Consider the following 21337-nt stretch of genomic DNA (forward strand, 5'->3'; position numbering starts at 1 on the left):
ATGAATCTTTCGTAATGATTTACATCCGAACATTACAGTTAAAGGTATACACCCTTTCTAGGGAATTTATAGTCAAAAGTTTCTTCCATATAGTACTTCAAATAGTATTATTTAAACCATAGTTATATATTAAATTCAAAAGTTCTTGAAATAGATTTAATATTGATCACAAACTATGATCCAAAATGCTTATGTAAAAAGTAACACAATCTAGTCCATAAATGGTTCTAAAAATGGATGTTACCAGGGCATATGATAGCGTTAATTGAATATTTTTTTATATGTCTGCAATGAATCATTTTGGTTCTCACTTTGATTGACTAACATGAATTTTGTATTGTATCTCAAATATTTGCCATTTGATTTTAGTTAATAGAAGCTCATGCGGCTTCATTGAGCCTTTGCATACAACTTCACGAGGGAGATCCACTGTCACAATTTTTTTTTTTATCACATGGAAGAGTCTAGGCAGGGAATCAAATATTGAAATATAGAATAGGGCATGAGCCATGAAGTGCCAAATTCATATGGAAATTATTCAAGGATGCATATGACAAATTGTGTCAATTGTTGAGGACAAAATACATAGATGAGAATTTGTATCAACCCAAATTGTACATGATTCAATTTATCTCAAATTCCAACATATGGACTATCATGCAAAGCTATAGAGGCCTCATAATAGAGCATCTAATCTAGGTGGTCAATAATGGAGGTAGTGCCTAGTTTTGGATGGACTTTGTGATGCTTTTCCAACATTGGCTAATATTACCATCATTTCTTCTATCTAAAAAATGATCTCAAGGACAAAAATACATAAATGTTATGGATTAATTATCTCCTTATGATAAGAGATAGAATTGGAATAAAATTTAAGACCATTCAATCACTCTTAATGCTTGTAAAAAATTAGTAGAATTACTTTTTAAAAGGAAGATACTCATAAATTAGAAGGATGGTAAAATTATATGGACATAATACAAATTAAAATTCTACACAGTCAAAATGGGATATAAATTACAAAACGCCTTGGAGGAATGAATTGAATGGCTCATGGAGTTGTGTTTTAGAAATGATATGGGTGATCTCGCAAGGATCACCTATAGAAGGCCTTGTGTAAATGAGAGAACTTAATGGAAATTGATATAAAAAGAAATTCACATGTGTGCATTAATTCTATTAAAAGTAGAAAGGTTTCAAACTCGAAGTTGAAGTACATCATAAATTTAATTTGTCAATGATGGAAGGTATGAGTACATCAATTGATCATATCTACATTGAAAAAATTGAATGAAAGATTATAGAGAAAATTTTACTTGTGATCAATTTTAAGATTATATTAATTGTAATGATTTTTCCAAGTGGAATAAAAATAAATAGTTATTGCTATCTCAAACTTGCCATGAGTTTGGATTGTTAGAACCATTATCATAGGCTAATCCTATTATGTATTTGTCATTTTATGTGGTTTAAATTCTTCATCTAACTCAAAATTTTGATTCTATCTCTTTTATTCATATTCCTTGTGAGTAGAATGTTGTTTCTTATTATTTGGTAAATGGGATTTTGATGTTGATCATAGCCAAAATGTTATGGATTGGGGATCTATTTCTTCATCTCATAGATCACAACTTCTTTCATTCATTTGTCATGATTCAAGACTGTAGTTTTCTCCCTTTTTCTAGCTATCATTTTGTTTCCTTATTCTCCTTTCAGGATTCCTAGGGTGGTTCTATATCAAACCTTCATGGATTTTTATTTTGTGGGATTTAATGATAGCTATTTCTATTTGGAAAATGGAAATACATATACAAATATTTAAGTTTTCAATTTAGTATAGTATGAAATTTGAGATAGCAATAGAGTGAGTTGAGGTTGATGGGAAAAGCTAGTGAGAGAAGGTGATCACTAATTTGTTACCCACAATGATTGTACATACTTATTTATATTATGTAGTATTTAGTAATTTTATGAAACACGATAAAATATCATGCTAGGCAATGTGATGATAATTGTAATAAGACTTGGTGGTGGTTTGGCACATCCTCAAGAGGTGCAATAGATTTGTGTTTTCTCATACTAGATACATCTCTTTTTTTCGTTTCGCCATATTTTTATACCACAAACATTGCTAATTGTTAATTATGCAATAATTTTATTTCATTTGAACAATGCTTCAATAAATATATCTAAAATGTTAATGTGAAATTCTCAAAAGTACTCTTAACGTTGCTAATTTCTTATTGTAGGTCCAAATTTCAAGATAGATCTTTATTTACTAGTGCAAAAGAGTCACCCTTGAGTTTTACTAAAGAAGAATCATTGTAGCCTAGCAAACTTATCAAAGGTCCTTTTGTCATTGCTAGTTTGTTATTGGAGGTCTAAATTTAAGGTGAATCTTTGTTTTATAATGCAAAAAAGTCACAATTAATAAGTTTAGATTTACAAATGAGATTGAAATTTATCCACCATATTCATTCACAACCACCTAAAACAATTATTTAACCATAGAAATTACCCAAAAAATCAAAGTTAATTTTTATTTATTCAAATATCTAATAACCCAATTAATCCTATGTTTTCTAATAATATTAAGCAAACAATAACATTGACACTATAATTTAATCTTAAATCTTATACTATATACCATTATTTTATTTTAAACTTTGAAACATATATTAACACATTTATAATTCCTCTTTCGAACTCCGAATAATTTTTTTTTATAAGTTTTTATTCTATATTCCATCTATACATTATCTCAAAAAATTTCCCCAGTCGTATAAATTATCAAGGGTAGATATATGAATACAAAAGTGGCCTCTAAACTTTGAAAATTTAACTTAAAATTAATTATTTGTTGAACTCCACTTTTTAGTCATTATGAACCTACCGAAGTGTGAATATTATTTACTTATGTGGTAAGATGTTTTGATTAGATAAAACCAAGATAGGCCTAAACCTTTCCATAACATTCTTTAAGCTAAGAGCAAGGGTCTCGCAAGGAGTGAGAGAACCCAACAACTAGACAAGTTGACAAAAAAGAACTAGACCCAGCTGACAAGTAGAACCAAAAAAGAAATACTAAATCAAAAAATAAACTATACTAAAACCTAAAGGACACCAAGAACCTATAATTGCCCAGGAAAGACATGAACAAATGGTCTACCAAGTGGGCTTTTTTTCAGCTTGCCAGTTCGAACAAAGCATTTTCATATTCTAAAAAAAACAATATTTTATTTGATCCTTTACATAATGAGATAGCACTGTAGTATGGAGTATCCTTCACCATGAAAGAAATAGGTTTTGAAGCATTAGCAAGATCATATCCAGGCAACGCTTCCTCTTTGCATGTCTCCTATTAATCTCTTCCTATATTTCTTACAAAGAGGCTAGATTTTTCCTCACTTTTTCATTGTTGAGAGTCACCATCCCATCTAGTTTCCTCTTGAAGGTCTCCTAGTTTTCCTAAAGGTCCATGATAACCATGTTTGTCTCCTTTCTGTCCTCTCTCTAGTCCACTTTTTCATTCACAACCTTAATTTCTTCCTCCAGATTTTCCCATTTCTCAAGCATATGTGATAGATCATTAGCCACCATCCAAATCCTTTCATTCTTGTCTTCCATTTCCCAATTGGAAGCTCTAGCATCAGCCTCTACCAACGCTTTTGTCATGTTGTTTTTCTTCTTATTAGTATTAATTTGGTTGAGAAGTTGGTGAATGATGGTATTCTATTTGTTGTAGGCACCACAAAGCTCATTAACCTTCTCTATAATATCTCATAAATCCCATTTCTAGGGGGAATTGATAGGAGAGGGAGGAGGGGAAACCAAATAAGGAAAAGAAGGGGTAAAAAATTCATATTGGGGTTCCCCAGGGTCTATTTAGAGTCTGTAGACCAAGAAGAAGATGACTCATCAGAAGCAGATTCCTCCTCATCTTTCTCTTTGATAGTAACTTCCTAAGAAGGAGAGGTAGGGGCGTTCTTCTTTTTGTCAAAATAGTTGGGATTGACATGGGTAGGTATCCCTTTGAACTTAAGTGTAGACATCATGTTAAGGCTACTCTGGAAAACATGGACTCCAGATAGTTGCATGACCAAGGTGGGGTTAGGGAGTGGACCTAAGGGGTTAATGGAGGGCCAACTAGTAGGGGTCAAAGTTAGAAGGAAATCATAAATCCTTAGGATTGACCCCTAATGCAAGGGGAGAAATTTCTCAGATTTAGCCACAACTATGGACTGGGAAATATAAGAGAAAATCTAGTAGGGGAAATATAATTGGTAGATAGAGCAGATAGGCCACACATAATTTTGATGTACAATTTGAAGAGTAGATTTATCACAATTCTCTCTCTGACTTCCCCTTTATAATATTTTTGATTTCCCCTTTGTTTGACAGTTTAGTTTAATGCATATATTGCATACAATTTTGCAATTTGAACACCAGTAAAATTTGTATTCACAAAATTCGAAAAAACAAATATTTAAGAAGTTAGAATAGGAGAGAAATTAGAGGAAATTTTAAGCCCTCATGGACTAGAGAGAACTAGGGGCTAAAAGACCAAATGACCAAGGGCTAAAGTTCAAAAGTATGAACCGATTTTCAAAATTTAAAAATCGACGACGCACTCGCCTGTGTCAAGGTCGAGGCGTGGGGGCGACTGGGGTCATGCTTCTTGTGGGCGTGTGGGCCACTGCTTCTCCCCGTGCTGGGCATGGCATGTGGGAGGCCCTTGCTGCTCTGCCTGCGCACTGTCGTGCACCACCTCCTTTGCGTTGCCTCTGTTGTGTTGAACACTACTGTAAAGGTTGATGTGGGCTGTTAAAGATCATAATTGTAGGAGTTAGCTCCTTTATTAATTCATACTTAATATTCTTATATTTCCCTAAGGTAGGGGTTCTATGGAGGTTTCATGGAGGGGGCTTTATATTTTTAATGAAGAGGTGGTCTCATGAAGAAATTATTTTTCTGCTATCAGATTATTTAGAATCTTTTCCCAAATAATAGGAGCCCCTACTTTTAGGCATGCAATTTTAAGCAAGTGAAATACCAGCTTAAGAATACTTTATGCCACTTGTCAATCATCTAAATTTTAGAGAGAAAACTAAATATATTTACAACCAGTTTGCTTAATTTTAAGAGTTTAAACTTAAGATGACACTGACAACATCCTTAAATTTAGCAGATAAAAAGAAACTTTTAATACTAATGTGATCATTCTCTTTTAAAATAGAAAAGTAAGGTAGAAAGATTTCATTTATTTTGTTGGTTGAATAAATAAATAAACTAGTATATTTCTAATTTAACTTTAATAATTTTGATATTCAATATAAAATTTGAAAGAAAAAAAGTAGATGTGTTATTTTAGCATCTATTACAAATTGGAACAAATGCAAACACCAACAATCTTTGTGATGGTGTCTAACTCAATAGCTATGAGATTCATAGTCATGAAGTTGAAATATGAACTATAGATGAATTCAATAACTATAAGATTCATAGCCATGAAGTTAAAATATGAACTATAAATATGAACTATAGAGGAATTCAATAACTATGAGATTCATAACCATGAAGTTAAAATATGAACTATAGATGAATTCATTGTCTAGCCAAATAGGTTTCATCATTTGTTCCAATAATCTGAATGAACTTTTATTATCTATGTTCTAACTCTTTGAAGTGTATCAAGGACAGTTTTGTCAACTGAATTGATGCTAGCAGAAACAATATAAAAATAATAATAATTAAAAAGTAAATAAGAGAGCAAAGACTATAGAGCATAAATCTAGCTCTGCACATACTCAAGGGTACGACAAGCCTATTGTATTTGAATGCCACATGTTTAGCTAAACACAAATTCCATATGGCCAGAGCCGTGACGAAATCTAGCGCTATGTTGTGCATCTTAAAAGCCAGAGAAAGGTTTCGTCTGCTATGGCTCGCGTCAAAAAATGCTTCTGTTGAGCGTTGAGAATGCTTTCCTGCAGGAATTTGAGAAACACTTTTGTTCCGTTGACCAAGTTTCTGTCACATGCATTGTTTAAGCTCAAAAGTTAAGTTGGTGGATTCTTGGTTATGCTTTACGAAATTTTGATTTGTAGAAATGTTTGTTGCTAGCAAGACATGAAATGGCTCTAGTTGAATTATTTGTAAGCTAAAATTGAATTACAAGATATGTTTGATAATTTAAAATCGAATTGAATCTTAATCACAATTTAATGGTGGTTAATCTAGACATACTATACTTGTTCTATAGTGATAATTTGAATCTAATTCAAATGTTCTTAAGCTAAGATTGAAATATTGAGTTTTACCTCAACCAAAGCAAGGGAAGTTGTCATAGTAAATGTAGTCATGTGCACGTCCATATTTCAAAACTTATCATTTTTCTATTATTGTGTAAATTTTATTAAAAAAAATTAAACACACAACATATATTTTTATGTAGTTTCATATATATAAAATCACATCATTTTTTATTTATTGTAGAAATTTAATAAAAATTAAATAAATAAAATATGTTTCTATGTACTCTTTGTTTTATATGAATTTTATTTGACTCTTTTTCTTAATATCTCAAATCACATTACATTAGTTTGTTTTATTGTAAATATTTTTATTACATTATATATGTATACAATCAGACCACATTCTTGTAACCTATTAAATAGCTTAGAAATTGAAAGAGGCAGTTTTTCAACATGTGCTATACTGGACCGTGATCTCTCCACCTTCTCAACTCCCATCGATGCTGGGATAGCTCAGTTGGGAGAGCGTCAGACTGAAGATCTGAAGGTCGCGTGTTCGATCCACGCTCACCGCATTAAAGCCGCTACCGCTGAAATATGCCCTTACTTTCAACTTTATGCCCAAAAGTATGCCCTTCTAAAAATAAAAAGGGATGTTTTTACTCTGGTAGGTGATGAAAAATGGTATTAGAAACTAAGTATATGTACCACTTTCTTTTCATGCAGTTGGATTGTTAGAGCATGAATATTAATGGATGCCACAGGAAGGAACTAAAACATTTTATCTCCAACTATACTGGTGATATCTATGTCGCCCGAGCTTCCTCCATTTCCATTATTAAAGGTGTTGCTGTAAATCGCCAAAAAAACAGCTTTGAATGGTAAATATGGAGTTTTGAAAAAAAAAATCATGAAAACCGTGAGCACAATTTGACAGTGAGAATCGAGAGCTTCTTTGCCATCTTATATTCTTTCCTCAGAAGCATCCTTGGCACCAGGCCTGAAATTTGACAGTGAGAATTGAGAGCTTCTTTGCCATCTTATATTCTTTCCTGAGAAGCATCCTTGGCACCGGGCCTGAAATTTGGTGGTCAAAATGGTCTTATCTATTTCTAATACAGCATACATTCATATTCTCTATTTCATCCACTCATTATCTCAATTCATTTCTATAGTAAAAAATTGACCAAATTTAGATTTATGTGTGGAAAGGGAACCTGTATGACACTAAACTTTAAAAATCCTAATTTAAAATTTATGTTTCGTTGAATTTGTCCTATTAGTTTAATGAACTGACCACAATCTCATTTATCAGTTCCTGCCGATAGGCAGGATACTAATGCATCGGTTAGATGCATTTCCTATTTTTAACTGACCAATCATTTTTGAGTATTTTTAAAATTTATATTCACTTTTATAGTTTGTATATTTATATATATTTAAATAATTGAAACTAAATTATTTATTCCTTCTCCTATTGTCTAGTACGAGTAACAGTCATTGCAAAAAATAATTTTCTTCCCTTTTTTGAACTTTAGACATAGTGAATCGTTTTAATTTGAAGTACTTCATTTATTAGGGGTAGATGGCGTAAATGAAATCTGTTGAACCAGAAGTACAAGACCCCAATCCGATGCCAGCATCTGTTTTACCAACATCTACAAAAATCTTTAGCCATTGAATGCGTAGTGAATAGTTTTGGTTGGTAGATATCAGGACAAAGACTTCCTTCAGCGGATACCTGTTTAACACTATTAGAGATCTAAATTTATTTCCAGATTGAAAAATTTGCCATTTGGGGCTCGTGAGGTTTCAGGGATTGGTAAGAGCATATATTGTGAGGAAGCAAACCAGCGCTACATCACGGTGCATGCAACCTCTTGTAAGAGTTCAGGACACAACATTGGGAGAGGCGACAATAGGAAGCCATTGAAAGAAATGGGATTCAGAGAGTGCAAGAAGTTTCTTTTTTCTGAAGCAGACATTCTTTTCTTTTCTATTGTACACTCCATGGATTTTTGGGGTCATTTCAAATTGTTTATTTCATTTGAATGTTTACATTTGCTGGAATGCAGTCTCATTACAGATATCATACACAAGAAGATTGGGATGACCGTGTCCATACTGTGGATGAAACTAGAGAAAAGACACACAAGAAGTAGTAAGCTACTGCTAAGTGTGAGAGAGCCTTGGCATATGCATTTTCTCATCAAGTATGCCATTACCTGCGAAGATTGCAGAATGGTGAATAGTTTTGGTTGCTTTCATTTTTTACCTCGATCTCCTAATTCCAGATCCACTGAATGTATGTTTATTCTCTATCATTCTCCTCCTTGACAGAGAACACTAGGATTTCCTCAAGTCTTTCATGAACACTAGGATTCATGAAAGTCTTTCTCGAATACTAGAGCATTAGTGGCGAAGACTGATCATGACAACATTTTGAGCTCGGTTAGCTAATCATTTTTTGTCTAAAGTAAAAAAAACCATGGTTAGTTTAAGCAAAGATCAATGGTTAGTTTAAGCAAATATCAAATTTTTTGGTCTTGTTTTGGTCAAGGTTCTAACCCTAGGTTGCATGGTCATTGCCAATATTCAAAATAATATTTTCTACATAAAGTTTTTCGCATCTATTTGGATCATTTGATGATAGTAGCAGCCTCTACAAAAGAAAAAAAGAAAACAAATAAAAAATATCCACAATTTAACCACCTGACAATTTTGATGATATACTATAATGTTGTTTTTCTTTGGTGAGAAGAAGATTAAAATATATAAATTTGGTAAAATATTCAGGAAAACATTTATTTTAAAACATACGAATTCTTTGGGATAAAGAATTTCTGCGTTTCTAATTGTGTTTTCTAGAAGAGATTTGGACAAATATATTAATTTTTCAGAGGCAAAAATTTAGAATTTTGATTCGTGAAATCTAGTTCAAACATGTTCAAGTCCAACAAAAAATGTGTAAATCGGATTAAAACAAGACGAAAATATCGTAGTGCAAAGTGTAGAGGCATAAACTGACCAGTTGTAAGAGTAACAAACATATTTATAGTTTAAAACCTACAGTTAACTAGCTTGTGTATTCAGATAAAATGTTGGTAAAGTATGTGGCTAGTTTGAAATGCAGATTCAATTGTTGTTTTCCACTTTCAGTACAAGTTGTCTTGGATATTGATTGTTTACAATGCAACTAACTTGCTATAATTTGATCTCATTAATCCTGTTACTCTATTACCTTTGCGTTTGAAACTGCAAACAAATTACATGAGACAAACTTCATATTCAATATATGAATTAAGGATCCAACTTCACATATTATAGTTGCTCAAAAATCAAATTCACGTTTACATGATTGATTTCTATTTATAATAAGTAGAACCTAGCGGTTCAATGGAGTTTATTTCTTTGGCATGTGTGTGATTGTGGTACTTCTAGTTCACTTTAGTATAATCGAATCTGCAACAACAAGGAAGATGTCAAAGTGTGAACCATTAACTCAAGATGATCAAATTTCTTGCCATCCTTGATATTTAGCTGTTGATGAACAAATCTCTCAAATGATAGAAGCCTATGAATTCACGTACAGTTTAGGAAAAGAATTACTATAGTTACTATCTGAATATTGAAAAATTATTTTATTGAGAGGGCTCAGAAGAAAGAAAAATTATTTTATTGAGAGGGCTTAGAAGCAAGAAAAATTCAAAGACGAGTTAGATATGAAGAAAAAGCTCCCAAAAAGCAATCAGAATTTAGCTAGCATTTGTTACTCTATCCTAAAGCAAGATGTTTCTAAAAGGAAGTAAAGTGGGCTAGAACATAACTCCGATTAAGCTATCAAGATAGCTTGGCAATATTAATGTCTAATGCTCTGTACTCTATTTTCATAGTCTCAGATTAGCATAGTGCAAGGATTGCTATAAGCCCTCGAATCATGTAAGTTGTTGTGAGTCTTTCTCTCTTTATTGGGCATGTCATTTGTAGAATAGAAAAATTTGAAGGAGATTAGAATTCATTAATTTCAAAACAAGTAAAAGCACAGGGTGAATTCACAAAGTTGGTTCCCACTTTTTCCAATGAAGGAATTTGATGAAAGTGGGAATTTCGATTTTCTAGGTGTTTGAGCAAAATAGTGGTATTCGCTTGAATTACCCCTGGGAGTTCGAGCGAACAACGTTGCAAACCTGGGTTCGCTCGAACTGCGGGTGACTTTGTACGGGCCGAAATCAAGCCTATTGGTTCGAGCGAATGGGGGTTCGCTCAAACCATAATGGATTCGAGCGAACCCCATTTGCTCGAACCAATAGGCTTGATTTCGGCCCGTACAAAGTCACCCGCGGTTCGAGCGAACCCCCCCATTTGCTCGAAGTACTATTCATTTGAACCCTCTAATTTGAGGTTTCTCCCAAAAAATTTCAGAATTCTGAAGAATTAATGACTTCGGAGCTCTGGTTCAAAGCACGAATGAAATAATCTTGATAACTCAAAAATATTAGATTGTAGTACTTAGAGCAAGCTTTCCAACGAGTATAATTTTGTTATATTTTGAATTTATTATGTTCTTGTTTTTTTAATTTTATGGAAAATTGGTTTTTCATCGAACATGAACTTCTCTGTTCAACGCATTGGGAAAAATAAGAAACTAATTCAAAAAAATTCTGAAAAATATCTATGCCCCTGGTATTGATGTCTTCTTTCTAACAAAAAAAATAAAATTGAATTTTGATTTATATAGAACAAGTTATGTGTTCAAACGTAAACCTATGTCTAAATTATAACTAGTCGGACTTCAAAACTTTATAAAATGAAAAATATTGAGCATATCACTATAAAACCAAATGAAAGCCCTAGATATTGATGTTACAAACCAAAATTCAAAAGAATTGAGTTTTTATCATTTATAGAAAAAAAGTTATACATTTCGGGAGGCACCTCACTCTTTAAAAATGTAGTTTGTTGTAAAAATCTACTTTTTGAGGGAGATGGAAAATTTTTAAAAAAATCCATCAAAAAAATTTGAAAAAAATGTATATAGAATCTACAAACAAAATGCTAGAAATCACTAATTTACATCATCTTCAAATTTTTAATAGTTTAAAAGTTATAGTTCTCAAAAATTGAAGATTATTTTAAAAATGTACATTTCAGTGTCAAAAGTGGCAAAAAAGTGGGAACCATTATTGTGAGTTCACCCCACATATACATTACAAAACATAGTCTCCTCTATTTTAAGGCAAAAATCCATAAATGCTACCTTACAACCATAAATTAGGAAACAAACATTTATGTGGCAAATAGGAAATTAAACTTACAAAGAAAAGTTTCCTCAAAAGTTCATCAACAGATCAACACCAACGTCCCCATAGTTGCTACTTAATGTTTTGTTCACAATAAACAAAAAAGCAAAAAAATATTAGAGTTTTCTAGCAACTAGATTCGTGAGCTGTTAAGCATGTATGCAAAATGTGCTACCAGATATAAGGCACGTGAATCACTTTGCACGATGCCTACCATGAGCAAGGAAACGTCTAGTGTGAACAAACTAAATTTTTTGCTTCCCTGCATTTTCGATTTTTTGCGTTACAGAACATAGAATAAAATAGTTGCACATAGTACGAGAAATAGATTAATTGCTAAAAGCATGGTGAAAACATTAGTCTCCGCCTAGATGGGCGGGGACTAAAAATGACAAGCAAAGACGTGAGAAACACTCCATCTAACACCTAAAAGAATAGTTAAATCAATAGATATTTGTCGATATTAAAATTAAATGCTATGATAGGTTTTGTTTGATTATTTTATTGATAGCTAATTACATTTTATTGCAGGATCATAGAAGATTAAGAAAGGGTTAAAGCGATATTTGCATATCTAACCATACTGTAAATTAAGAATATCAAGGTACTTTCAGACAACTAGGACAGAGTTGAGTTTTACCATTTCTGGTGAAGTATTGCACATATGATATGCTTCTCAAATATTCTCTGCTTTGTATGATTAGAATGGCTGGAAAAAGATGATAGTTGTGAAATAAATTATAGAGTTGAATTTGTACTTTGAATCTGAGTGATGGGATTACAGTCGCTAGAATTGCTCTATTAATTTTTTATAAAATTGCTTTTATTTGAATTAATGAGTCAAAGGTAATTAGAATTAATATTTGTGTTATTTAATTCATCATTTTAATTAATATTTTATTTATTTAATGAAAGTCATAAATTTTTATTATCGATTTTATAGATTAATGTTTAGATTCATAGTTTTTAGATTATAGTGATGTATTTGTATTATTGAGGTTATTTAGGCTATGAATTTAGGTTGACAATTATTTGTTTTTTAATTTTATTTTAATATATTTATTAATAAGTTTTGTTTATTTTCTCTTGTTTATGTAATTCTAGTCAATTGGTGCAGTAGATTGCATCTATAGCATTTCTATATAGAAAGTGTATTATTTTACTCCACTCCCTTTGTTTTCAAGAAAGGAAAGAAATTATATCAATGTCAAGGATACTGGATACAAAAATAAAATGATGAAGTATTTAATTACAATTAGCTTTGATTTGATTTCTGTCAGTTCTCTTTCATAGTTGTGGATGTCTTTTGGCACTTAAAAAAACTAATATACTTTATTTTCTCAAGAGTTTTGCTTGACGTTCTCTAGGCTTATAGGTTTGGATGATTGTATCACATAATCAAGTACATTCTCAGCATAAATATCTCAATCTGGTTGTTTAATCATGAATGTTGTATTAAAATTTTTAGTGACATCTTGCATGTGTTATTGTTATGACCCATTAAACGGATAAAACTGGGGACCATATACTTAAGATTAATTCTTAAATGTAGCACACAATCATCATACTATTATAAAGAATAGATTTAAAATCTAAGTATTGAGTTATGTTTGCATATACCATAGGACTAGTATACTATATTGTCACTACATGTCAGATAGAGCTATAGATTGCCTTTTTAGTTCCAAGCATTCAAATTCTAAATATGGGTGACATTTTAATGTAATGCATAACTTTTACTTACCATTATCTTAACTACATGTATGCTAGAGTAATTATTGTAGTGAAGGGTTCTTGAAGAACAATATGATACAATAATACTAACCTTTCAAGCATTCAGATGTTCATTTGGGTTCTTGAAGAACAATATGATACAATAATACTAACCTTTCAAGCATTTTGATGTTCATTTCTTAAACAATCTAGTTTTATGGGTGCCTTTATTTTGTCAATCTCAATTAACTTATTTAACCCATGCTTTTATACGTTTGTTCAAAAATTCAATTGTTACAAATGCCCAACTTGTCCAACACTTAGAATGTAGCTCATTTATGATATCTATATTTCATTTTTTTTTCCTCTGTTTATGCATTTACCAATATGTGAAAGCTTTGGATAATAGCCCTTACAAATATTGAAAAGGAAATATAAATACATCTTGGCATTTATAACAATCAACTTTAAAGAATTTTTCTTGAATGCTTGTTGAACTACTCACTATGCAAGTTACATCTTTCAGCCATGTATATACTACTTAATTATTTTTAATTATTGAATGATGTTGAATTGGTATCACAATGTGTTCATTTTTTAATTCTCTTTCTTATAGAACTTTGAGAATTCTTGACATGGTTTATTACGAAACGTGTTTCCCTACTGATCTACAGTGTTTCTTGACAACATTAATGTTAATTTTATTATTTATTTATAATTAAACAACTAACATGTATACATGATACTATGATATTGTTTTGTGCATTTATCTATCACCCCTGTGAATCAACATTGTTATTATAAATATTTATTTTACAAATCAAACATTTTATAAAATCTCTTAAACTTCTTCATAAAAATTTAATTTCGTAAAGTACATCAATAGCTTGGAAAGTTAAAGGTTGATTCTGCAAATTATAAAGCAATATTAGTTCATACAAAATAGTAAATTTTATATCAAATTCAAAGTTTTGCTCCAATAATAGTCTTAGCACAAAAGATTACCAATTGTGTATTCCTCTAGAACATCTCGACAGGAACTTGACGCTTTGCATCTCTTATTTATTTATGTGGTAGGATGCTATATTAATGACCAAATTCTCATTTTTATTTACTTGTACTATCAACCAGTATTGGGAGTTGGAAGTTACAATTATAAATTAAACAAAAGAAAACACATATTTTTGTTTGGAAATTATGTAGTTTATATTATGTGAAAATGCATCATGAATTATTATAAATATATCTCATAAATTTATTTCCAACACCATTTTTGAAAATTACTATAGTTTACTCTTAGTATAACTACAGTTGATTCTTGATTAGTTGTTTATTTTGTCATAAACTCAATTTTTTTAATCATCTCTTGGTCATGTGTGTGTTTAGGGGATTCATCCATCTTTACAAAGGTATTTTTATGACCTTTCATATTAGTATTACAACTTGTATAAAAAATTAAAGCATTTTTTGATATTTATTGCATAAAATCGCATAGTAAAAATCATTCATATTTTTTTTTATTAAATGTATCCTATTTCCACAAGGGCTTCACTAGCTAGGGAATATTATATCATGTGCAATCATTTTGGGGGGTTTAATATCCCAAAACAATAGAATAATATATTTCTTATTTGGTGAAAATAGGGGGTTTTAAATTAGGGCTATGAAAAAACACAAAATCTAGTGAAAATAGTGAGGTTTTCAATTCAAGTTGGGTATTGGGATGGGGTGATGAAAAATGAGTTTAGGGAAAAAAAAAAAATTTAAATAGGGGGATTCCTTAATATGCCATGAATGTGAGTGATATAACCTAGGTTCATTAAGTGAGGCCTTTGTGCCTACTTCTTATGCATTTTCAAACAATCACATTGATAATTAATTTTTTTTTAACAATAATGATACTATATTTGTAAATTATAATGGTTTTGATTACCCATTTCATTATTGCTATAAAAAGTGCCTTCATCTTGTAAAGGTCTTGATTATCTATTTCATTGTTGCCATAAAATTTTACTTTGTTATTGTAATCCTTTCTTTGTCTATTTCTATTTTCTCTACTTTGATAGTCTCTTCCTGTAAATTTTCATATTCATAATAAGACGACTCATCGAATCTTTATCCCTTAAAATTATAATATTAAGCTTTGATTAAAAATCTTGCTTGGTAAAATTTTTAATCGATCAAGTCATCCTTTTCTCATGATTTTGAAGAGATCCCATAAAAAAAATGTAAATACAAAAGTTATCTTTCCAATAGCTATTAACATAAAGGAAAACATCTATAAAAAATTTCAATATTTTTTTTGTCTATTATGTTTTTTATTATATAATCAGGGTTTTGCAAGTTCCCTGAAACCTTTTATAGTGAAATATAAGTTGTTGAACATGCGGAATACTGAGAGGGGAGGGTTGAATTAGTATTCCCTTGAATTTATTAAAACTTTTCAACAACCATCCACATAACATAACTAGAAGATTTTCTAGTGTGCTAGAGCTGGTACTAGCTTCCACCTTTTCAATGGTGTTAGCGGATGAGGCACATTCTTTAGATGAAGTCTTTTCTTTTGTTTTCTTTTCTTCCATTTTATCCTCTTTCTCCTTTGAAATATCTGAGGGGACATCAACAACATTAGGTGCATTTTTTAGAGGGATTTCTTCCATTTCAGTGACATCAAGAGTAGTATTATCAAATACAATATCTTCAGAAATATTATTTCATTGACAATGCTATCAACAATAGCTTCAGTAGACACAGTTTTTGAGCCTTCAATAACTGGTAAAAGCCCAAGTTTCCCTATTATGCCCTCAACATATTCTACAGTTTCTACTTTCATTGCATCTATATCTTGCAATCCTTCCATAAGGGTATCTAACCTTTTCTTGGTCCTGAGATATATTTTGCACTTGTATAAGCATAACCTTATCTTTCTTGGAAAGGGTATTTCCAACAACTTCTAGAGAATATTGTTGGATTTCTTTATCTTCTTCTATAGTCTTACTTCTAATTTCATTTAGAATTTTCCAAAGGTCTTAGAGGATATCTTTCTTAAACTCTTTAACAATAGTATTTAGTCTAATATAGTATTTTATGAAAGATTTTACTATTGTTTCCTTATCCTCTTAATCAGCTTCAACATGCATGCCACCTACTTGTTTTAGATCTCCTTCTATAGTTATCATATTAAGCATAGATTCTAGTTCAAGGGGATCCATCACTATATGTTTACCTTTGCCCTTTTCGGACTTGAATCTATATTTATTATTATTTAGATCCTTCAGATCCTCATGCTCAGATTTGACATCAATGATTTTCCTCTTGACCTCACTTGGAGTTCCTCGCTTAGACAAAGAAGATGTGGGGATCTCCTTCTTCCTCTTAGCTGGTTTATGCTTTAGTTCAATCAGAGATGCCTAAATTCCTTAACAGGGGTGCCAAAAGAGGCAACGATCTTGTTGGATATTTTTGTTAGGCCCAATATGGAAAGCTAATGTACTAAGAGGGGAGGGGTGAATCGGTACTTCAAAAAATTTCTTCAACAATAACTTTACTATTATGCATAAACCGAATAGTGCAGTAACATAATATAAAGCTAAAACAAATAGATAACAATCATACATGATTCACTCCATAACACATATATTTTGGTTACGCAGAAACTCTTGGTTAGAGAGAAAAACTGTGGTGGGGATGGCACCCACAACTTCACTACTGCAATAATAAAGGTTGCTCGATTAGAGCTACATGTTTACCTATTTCTGATAGCTTATCCTGTTAGGAGTATCAAGCTCTGTTAGATCTACCTTGCTAAAGGATTTTACAACACTAAAACTAAATGTTGCACCTGGTTAGAGGCTTTACAATTTATAGACTTAATCAAAGCCTTTTACCCTGTTAAAGGTTTCTCTTACAACTTCAAAATATTACAATAAAATCATTACAAATATCTGCAACTTTACATCTAGAATGATATAGAAGATTCCATGTGCTCAGAATAAGATTACCTTGCTTATAGCATATCTCGGTAACCCATATAGTAACTCGGTAAACCCTTTTGTTTACTCTGTTCTTTGACCGTTCTCTGAAATCCTTCTCGGTGACCTCTGTGTCTCTGTAACAGTCATAAAACTTAGTTCTTTTACATGTCTTGCTTCATATATTTCTATACCTTCATTTCTGTCATGCTTCATGTATATCTATGCCTTCCTTTCTGTAATGCTTCATATATATTTATGATCTTAATCCATGTTGTATAAATAGATCTCTTATGTCGGTGATCCATTCATTTCTTCGAACTTACAAACATGTTTTATCAAATGAATAACCATGCAAAATATTTCATTGGTTAGATGACCTCAAAATCATACACAAATTTCAAGTGCAATTTCCAATGTGATAACATTTAGATGTTCCTTGATCTTGTAACACGTTTCCATATGTATGTCCAGGTTCGATGAATCTGGTAACACATTTCACTCGGTGTGTCATCTTTGTTGCTTGGTAGACATGGGATGATACTCGGTAGACAGTTAGGTGCATGCTGAGCTCTTGACTACTTTCTTCAATAACCGACTGGACTGTGCATATCGACTGAATATTTCGGTAGAGATAACCGACTAGAGTATATAGAATAAATTTGAACATAAAACTAATGGCAACTTGATAAGTAGTAACAATCTCCCCTTTTGACATTAGTTGAGATGTTTGACCAAAAAAAAAAACTACTTTCAAAGTTATAATTCAATAATCTATATACTTGAAAAATTTGACTATACTGACAGTATATAAAATAGTCAATAAAATAATATATCCAGATATACTCCCCTTATAAATATACTATACAAAACTCTAATTTTGTATGCTTGATGATTAATGTTCTATGTGCTACACTTGTTTTGTTCACTGCACTTGGATACTCTGCTCACTCTGCTTGGTATACTCCCCCTGTATACTACACTCCTTTTGTTTGATATTATACTTTGATGCTTTGAATACTATATCACTCCCCCTTTTTGACAAACATCAAGACTTAGTTACCATTTGGTGGAGGCAACTAGTCAAAAATGGATTTATATTTTGTCCTTGCTTCGGTGAGAGTGACAGATAGGGCATCCTTTACACTATCAATTAAAGAATTTTGTGCTTGAATATTAGCTACTAGTGGTATTAAGCCATCTAGAGTGCTTCCCTCTTGTGTAGTAGACAAGTATGTGGCTCAGTTGATCTATTCTTGGACAGATGAAAGATGAGGAAGGAATAATGTCTGAAGTGTCATTATGTCCATCCTGATCTTGTGTTCTTCATTTCTTAGGTCCAATTGTTGAGCCATGAGTTGTTGTAACTTTGTATAAAAATTTTGAACTGAATTGGGCTTTGTGGTCAACTTATTTGAGAGATCGGTGATCTCTTTCTCAATTGCTTCTATTTTATTTTTGATGTCTTTGATGAATAAAGAAAATGTACAGAGTTTCTGAAATAAATAAAGAATATGCTTGAGTTGAGTGGTCAACTCAACAATAAATTTGACAAGTTTGACTTTGCCAATAGCTATAGCTTTTTGTACCTCTTCTATCATTTTTGCAGTGAGCTCCTTGTCTTTTAGCTTGCTCAAATATTTGGATGCATCTACTCCAGATGTCTCTATTTTGGTTAGGAGTTCATCCATTTGAATGTGGATGGCTGCATCTTTGGTTATTGTAGCTTCAGGTGGCATATCTGTTAAGAGTGCTTTTACCTTCTGAAGTACTTTATTTTTCTTGTGAATGGTCATTTGCTTCTCTTCTTTGGCCTTTGCTTTGCATAGTTCACCGAAATCAATGAGTGCTTGCCCCTTTAATCTGGATATATCAACATTGGGCAACACTATTGGTTTTGACAAATCTACTTTGAAACTATGCTTTTTCATCTTCTTTTCTTTTCCTTTCACCAATTGAACTAAGACAAGGGCTTGTGAGGCTTGATGACCCTCAATAGGTTCCTCGGTAGAGGCAAGAATTTGGTCGGTTTCTTTAGCCTCTGTAGAGTCCTTTGGTGTCTTGGTACTCAATGTCTTAGTTGCAACATTTTTAGTGCTAGAAGGATCCTGAGACGTCTGTTCATGAGTAGTTTCTTTTCCTGCTGTAGACTTGTGACCTTTGGTGCTTGTATCCGTATCCTGAGGGGTTTTGGTTGAGATAGGTTGATTGACCGGTGGATAAGGTTGAACTTGTTCCAAGACTGATTCACTGGATACAAGTTTTGCATATGCATTGCCTTCTATTATTTCCTGTCCCGATGCATCTGTATCCATGATATCTTCATCTATTTGAATGGTGTCAGCAGGATCTTGCTCGATGACATCAACTATTTCAACTTCAACTTGCTCACTGACATCCTTGTTTCTAAAGATTTCCTGCCATTTCTCTTTTGTCTCATTTTCCACTTCAATATACAACCCATTCATTAGTTTCAAGGATTTTTGTTTGATCAGGAATTTTGTGTGGTAGGTTGCCAGATGTTCTTTTATTTCAGCTACTGACATGTCAGGAAAGAGATGTACCAAATATCTCTCTCTGATCTGTTTCTCCGAGTCTAGGGCATATTGCCACCTATTATCAATATGTGCATATAATTCTTTTGGGAGAGAATTAGAGACTTCTAATGGGACTAATCGAAACTTCAAAAGTGTGTAGATGACAGCTTCTTCAATTTGTCTCTTTTCATCTTCATTTCTAGATTCATACTTAACATATCTAAATCCACCAAATCCACCATATTCTTTTAGATTAGCACAGAAATTTTCAACACTATGTACATTTACCTTCTTGCTCTTGACAATCTGAAATTTGCTTGCATCCTCAGATTCAGTGTCACTAGACTCTTTTGCCAAAATGAGTCTCTGAGTAGATTTCTTGTAAGTTTTTGTTACCTTAGGAATAGTAACACTCTTTATTTTCTTACTTGGTGAAGCTGCAGATGCTTTAGTGTTAGGTCGCTTTGCTGGAGGAGTTGGTGAGGCCTTTGATGAATCCTATTTCTTTCTTTTCAACACTTTTCCCTTAGGTAATTCAGTGCTTAGTGTTATAGCTACCTCTTGGGCTTCAGATTCCTCTTCGATAATGGCTATAGTGCCTTTGACGGGAGTAGAGGAAGAATCTTGTCCGAATTTCTCTGATAATGCCTTTATTATCTTTGTTTCCTTTCTTGTAGCTTTGGGTACTACAATGCTCATTTTTACCTTTTCCTTCACTTCTTCATAGCTTCCATACCTCAGTTCAGTAGCATGCCTTGGTAATGTGAGAAATGCATCAATTTTCTATTGTGTGATGTCAAAATCAATCTTGTAACCCATAGGTGACAAAGATTGAGTTCTCGGTTCCATAGCATTCACATAACAGTAATCAGTGTCTACTTCAAAACATATGTCATCTTTGTATTTCTCCACTAGCTTGGGTGGAATCCGGTACCTATTATGCATTTTCTCTTGAAATTTACTGAAGTAATCGTCCATAATATCATTGAAATTATCTCCTAGCTTCTTAATGAAGTCATTGATCTGATGGGTGATTTGTCGGTGTAGTTCCCAAACAACTTTATCGACTGATGGAAAGAATTTTTTAAAATAGAAAAACATGCATACAAGTAGTGATCCAAATTTTAGTGTATTAGACAAGTTGTTCTTCTTTGGCTTTCTGACGGTGTTCAGATTCTCAAACAGGTTTTTCAGAAACACCTCACATAGATCAATTTTCATTCCCTTTTTCACAATTTTGTATGCTAGGTCTACTACTACACAGGGTACACTATTTTCCCTTGGCGATTAGAAGAAACAGTAACCTATTACTCTAATGGCAAATTTTAGTTTTGCATCTGTAACATTATTCAGTTTCAATCCTCTGCAATCTGATTCCACTCCGATTAAACTGATCAGTTCCTTCTGTGATATCATCTTTTGAGCTCAGGCATGATCATAAATAGGGTAACCAGTAATCAGATGAATGATTTCCATGGTAATCTTAAATGGTTGCTCTTCTAGCCACATGAAATCATCGTGAACTCTGCTAAGAACAAACTTGACCCACTGGGGTTTGAACA

General features: G+C 32.2%; 1 non-coding gene across 1 annotated transcript; it reads left to right on the top strand.

The window, feature by feature from the left end:
• The first annotated feature begins 6756 nt into the window (after positions 1–6756).
• TRNAF-GAA (transfer RNA phenylalanine (anticodon GAA)) lies at positions 6757–6829 on the top strand. Its single transcript has one exon. It is a non-coding gene; the product is annotated as a tRNA-Phe (tRNA).
• The last annotated feature ends 14508 nt before the right edge of the window (positions 6830–21337 follow it).

The sequence above is a fragment of the Cryptomeria japonica genome, chromosome 3, assembly GCF_030272615.1.
Source record: "Cryptomeria japonica chromosome 3, Sugi_1.0, whole genome shotgun sequence".
NCBI classification, from domain to species: domain Eukaryota; kingdom Viridiplantae; phylum Streptophyta; class Pinopsida; order Cupressales; family Cupressaceae; genus Cryptomeria; species Cryptomeria japonica.